Genomic DNA, 5,521 nt, shown 5'->3' with positions numbered 1-5,521 from the left:
GGGGGGGGGGGGGGGGGCTGTCTTTCTGAGACGTCTATGCCGTGTTTAAAACGGGAAACTAGTGGACTAGCTATAGAAACGTATATACGCATATGCCAACCTTAAGTGCCACTAAGGGCTCCAGGCTCCAGGGTATCTGGTTGGCAACACTGAGATGACCTCACAAACCCCGCTACACTTGTCTCCAGAACTGTGAAGGCCACCTTTCTGGTGGCTGCTTCAGCCCTGGTGCTGGGCACACAGGATACAATAAATGTTCCCCAAATAAATCAAGAAATCATTCCGAAGGTCACAGATCTCATTTCCTTAAAAGCTGGAATCACCTTTCCTGGAAGTGTCATGTGGCTCTGGGAAAACCATGGGACGCTTGTCTGGGGTGGGCCCGTGGCCCCATTTGAACCCAGCTCTGCAATCCTGTGTGTCAGCTTCAGAGAGATTAGAATGAGTACAAAAAGCACCCCACTCATACACGAGCGCTGCTCGGGTGAACTGTTCAGAACAGGGCCCACCCTGGTGGAGTGCCCACTGTGAGCAGTGACTGGTGTCACTCAGAGGCTCAGCTTCCCCTGGCACCAATCTACAGGCACAATGGGTACGTGAATATGCTGCAAACACCGTAAAATTAAAATCCACTTTTTCCTCCTACAAAATGCCCCCGAGTATACATTAGGGCCGGATCTCATTCCATCAGAGTGCAAACGATAAAGATATCATTATCTACAATCCAGGCAAGAATTAAAGTATCTTCAAACAGCTACAACTTAACTCACCGCCCTGCTATTACCTAAAGCCCCAATTCTAAGCTCATTTAATGGGATGCTAGATTCAAAGCAGAAAACCTGACCCCTGAACTCGTGTCTCACAACCTGGCTGGGGAGCAACAGAAACAGAGGGAGGAGAAAGCAAACGGAGAGGAGTGTCAGAGGCGTGCGACAGAACGGGGATGGCCACAGGCACACCTCCCGGAGAAGGTGAAAGTCCGGACAATAAAATGTGACACAAAAACAGCTAGTGCAACATCGAACTGACAAGTCAGGCAACCTAAAGACTAAAACCCAGTCCTTTACGGCTAGGCACATATCCTGTAAGAAAGTGAAAGCGGTTTTCTGAAGGCCTCTCTGCTTCCTATAGCACCAAACACCACACAGCTGACCCAATGTCATCCTTTACAAGAGCAGTCGGCTACAAATGAAAACCATCGTTAAATGAAAGCGAACAGCACCCACACTTATAAAAAGATCTAGAACCAAACCTCACGATCCTTCAAAACGTCTAGGGGAATGAACTGGGTTTTTGTTTTTTTTTTTCAAGAAAGAACTCAATTCTATCAGTCACATTTACTTGAAATAGTTATCATTTCGATGCACAAGCCAACTAGACCGGAACTTCTAGGAAAAACCATTTTCTCTGCCTCGGACTCTTCGGCCTCCTGTGACTGCCGAGTTGGATCAAAGGGCAGCATTTTGCTTAGTCCTTTTAGTCCGTTCAAACTGTGACCAAACCACAGAATAAACAGCTCTCGGAGGCCGACCCAACCCCAGGCCGGCGCCCACGCGCGGAGAGGCCGAGGGGCCTACCGGTCGCGCGACTCCCCCGAAGCCCCCGCCCGCGGCGCCGCCGTCCCGGCGCGGCCCTCAGCCATCCCCGGGCCGCCATCTTCTTTCCGGCGGGAGCGCGGCGTGGCGCAGACGCCGCAGCTCTGGGCGGGCCGGACACGGGCGCCGCCGCCGTCCCTGCCTGCCCGCCCCCGAATGCGCCCCCGCAGCTGGGGTCAGTCCCTCTGCCCGGCGACCGGACGCCACTCACCTCGGGTCCCAGGCCTCTAGGGTCTCGCGGCCATTTCCTCCGAGCGCCGGGGAGCGAGCGGGCGGGGTCGACGCCGGCCACCGAGACGCGGAGGCTAGAAGGCCCGCCCGCGCTACCAACACAGGGAGTTCGCCGACCATCGAGACGCCTGGGGCTAGAGAGGCCGCCCGCGCCCAGAGCGGCGCCCCCGAGTGGCAAGCGGAAGGAGGCCAAGTCCAGGCCCCGCCCCGTGCGCATGCACCCCTGCGCGCCGCTCACGGGCCAAAGTTGGGGGCAGAAGTGGCGTGGATCCCAGGCTGGCGGCCCTGGCGGACTGGCTACCCGGAGGGAGCGCACCACGACCAGATTCCCGTCAGCGGGCGGTCCCGAGGATAAAGGAGCAAGGCGCGACGCCCCTTTCCCACCACGCTGCGTTACCAGTTTCTCCTGGACTGGTGCTTGCACCCCACGAGGCCAAGGAGCACAGCGAGCCTGCACGGGCCTCCCCACAGGCACGCAACCGGGGCACAGCTGCCCAGGGGCTGCAGAGATAGCTGAGACAGTAACTATCCAGAAAGAGAAAGGGCTCTGGCAGATGCGTAACCCTCCACGTGTATTTTCTTCACTCAGTGCTGACTAGTGACATCCCAGCACTTACCTGGCCCCAAATACTCAGACGACCTCAGACGGGAAAGTACTGCTGCCTTGGGCTACTATGGACACTGGACATTTGCCCTGAAGGCAGTAACTCCTTGGCCTCTGTCCCCATTACTTGCCTCTACCGCCCACTGCCTCCATGGTCCTCAGAAGCAGGAACTCCTTGGTAAAAAGCGGAAGGGCGCTCTGTGCAGTAAAGCTGTGCCTCTGACCCTGCACTACAGAGATCTCCCAGATGCTTCCATGCACGAGAGCCAGGAGCCTGGGGCGGGTGTGCTTTTTAATAAACATCTCTAAAGACCACAAGGCCTGCCAGTTTCTGAAGAGATTGTCAGTTTTCTTCAAAAGAATACAATCTGCTGGCGTGGTTCCCTTAGGACCTCATTGAGTCCTGCAGGGATGGGCTCTATTCTTCCATCTTGATTGTCTTGCTCCCAGGCAGGCATAGGGGGAAGTTTAGGGACCAGACAGATCGCGTTGAAACTGGCTTGAATAAGCAGTGTGATCTTGGGAAGAGTTGTCAAGTGGGGCTGGTCTGCTGGGGCACTGGGGCAGATCACATAAGGCCTACCTACAAAGGGGGACCCTAAGTGGGAGCAGGAATGGGGTAACCCGCCCACGCAGCCTGTTAGCTGAGGATCCTTAATGAAGCAAGACGAGCTGCAGTGTCTTTTCTGCAAGGAGAGGTTTTACCTCTCGAGTTCAGTTTCAGGCCTGGGGCTTGGAGGGATGAAACGTGCTAAGGACTGAGCAGAGGGCACGAGAACGCCCAGAGTGGGAAACCAAGCAGAGGGAAATGGAGAGGGGGCGCAGGAAGCCCACACCGGTGCCACTGCAGGATGGGGTGACCCTCGGATGCCTCTTTTGCTGCAGCAGGAAACGAAACCACTAGGGCCCCTGACTGTGCCGCCCCTTCTAATCTCTCCCAGCAGAGCTGGCTCTGACTGGGGTCTGCTGGCTGTGGCTCTCCCACTCTGACCTCTTCAAGTAATTCCTGTTCACCTGTTGTCACTCCTCCTGGGAGCTGCTTCTCACTGATGAAAAAGGCATTTCTGGAATTTAAACTGGGCTTTTTTAGTTGAACTCTACCAGATAAGGGATACTCTCCCTCCTAACACTTATTTTAATAGCTAACCCAAATTTTAAAAAGCAGTCTCCAGTTGTCTCAATTTCTTCCCTAAACACCCCCAATGCACAAAAATCCCAAAGCCCTATGGACTTCTGACAGGAGTGGCTCAGAGGCTGGAGGAGCAGAAAGTTTAATAGGCCTCAAGTGGGTTTGAGTCCGTGAAAAAATAAGACCGGTGCATCACCAGCACATGCACACACTGGTCCTGCCACCCCACCCGCACCCCACGGAAGCCTATCAGAACAGAAAAGGTGGAACGATCTGGAACTCACCAATCCTTTAAAAAACTGCTTCCTGTTGTTCATACTCTTCTCACACGTATACTAAAGCCTGTCGGAAAGCAGGGTCCTGAGCAGAATACCCTGATCCCAAATGAAAATCCTAACGCAAAGCACCCCTCTCGTTGGGGTCAAGCACTGCAGCGAGAGGCCAGGCACAAAATGTCCCGGCCTTTACCAAGGACAATTTAAAACCAGGCGAGACAGCAGCAAGTTGTTTTATTGTTACTCTCATTTGGAATTCAAAGACCCAAAGCAGCCCAGCACCCTCCCCAAGGCGAGGCCCTGTAGTTCCCCGACCTGTCCTGGCCGGAGGCAGGGAGGGTGGGGAAAAAGGAGGGGAGAGTAAAGGGCAAGGTCGGACTCCGCTCCTCCTCCCTGGCCTCTGTCAGCAATTTGGGACCACCCACAGGATTCTTCCAGAACGGTCACCGCCACCGGTGCCCTTTGACCTGGGGTCATGTACTGCAGGGCTCAGACCTCACACTCTCCCAGGCCCCAGGCTTGGTGGACAGACAGCAAGGGGCACATTTGGGCAGGAGAACTACATATTACCTGCGTGTTTCCCAGTTATCCACTGGCTGCCCCCAGGGTGGACAGCAGGAAGGAAGGGGCCCGGGTGTGGGCGCACCTCTCACTCACAGCTAGGTACTCTATTCCAGGATTGTGTTCTTAACCGGTTATGGAATTAAATATGTGAATGAAAAGGTCGTTACAAAATATACCTCTGCCATTCCTTGGGGATAAAATATAAATTCCCAGAACAGATAAATCTAGTAATTTACTGCTAACAAAAGCGTCAACCACTGTATTTTTTTTTTTGAGAAACTGATTGTCACCACTTTTACTCTGTATAAAGCCAGCTAACTTTAACAGTTGAGTTTAAATAAATTCCACTTGCACAGTCCCACCATCTCACCAATGCTATGACAAGAAAAAAATTCTGAGATGTTCTAATTTAAAATTACAGCGGCCTGAATGAGACAGAACAGTTAGCCTGTTAATAGCTGTGGACCAGCTCTGAGTAAACACTGCTCACTGGATGTCTGTTGGAATTTAGGATGAATTTCCAGGTGACTATTTCCATGATTATCCAAGACAGAGTAGCCAGAGGCCATGGATCCCCAGGAGCCTCAGCCCGACTCGCCTATGAACGTCCTGCTCTGCTGCCCACAGCTAACCCGCAGGAGCGGACACTTTCTCCTGGCGGGGGCCCCGCTTCCTCTTTCCTCACCCGTTGTCACCTACAGCCAGTGTGAATCCTTTCAGAAGGGCTCAAATCTTTCTCCCTCAACCTGATGTATAAAACACGCTTGCAAAACTCCGGACGACAGCATGTCTGCCCTTCCCACCTAGCCATGCTGCTGGTGGTTTTGACTCTGTGCCCCAATACCGGTCTTCTTTTCTTTTTGGCTAGCAATGGCCTAATACACCCTTGCTTTTAAAACGACTTTCAGCCTTGGAAGTTCAACAACCCGCTGGTTGCTTCAGGCAGCACTATGTTGGGAACAGTTTATGTTACAACCTCAACAGGAGTTAAAGGAATAAAGAAAAAGACTAATCTTGCTTTTACCGACCCAAAGGATCGACGGCCCCGTGACCAGTGCTTTTGGATTTGGACTTGGTGGCATAATCCATAATGAGAAATACTTTCGGGTAAAGATGGGGGGGG

General features: G+C 53.1%; 1 protein-coding gene across 5 annotated transcripts in view; it reads right to left on the bottom strand.

The window, feature by feature from the left end:
• Window positions 1–5,521, bottom strand: part of DIDO1 (death inducer-obliterator 1) — a 68,127-nt gene that overhangs the window by 41,469 nt on the left and 21,137 nt on the right. The window contains exon 1 of one of the 5 annotated variants that reach the window (XM_019637220.1): window positions 1,807–1,940. The exons of 3 other annotated variants lie outside the window; for them this stretch is intronic. The gene's annotated coding sequence lies outside the window, so the exon portion shown is untranslated. Of the gene's footprint in view, window positions 1–1,806; window positions 1,941–5,521 lie in introns of those variants that run through there. One more of the 5 variants, XM_019637224.1, reaches the window with a different exon arrangement.

The sequence above is a fragment of the Hipposideros armiger genome, unplaced genomic scaffold (genome assembly GCF_001890085.2).
Source record: "Hipposideros armiger isolate ML-2016 unplaced genomic scaffold, ASM189008v1 scaffold_32, whole genome shotgun sequence".
In the NCBI taxonomy this organism is placed as follows: Eukaryota; Metazoa; Chordata; class Mammalia; order Chiroptera; family Hipposideridae; genus Hipposideros; species Hipposideros armiger.
The sequence above is the reverse complement of the archived record's forward strand: the minus strand, read 5'-3'. Positions and strand labels throughout refer to the sequence as shown.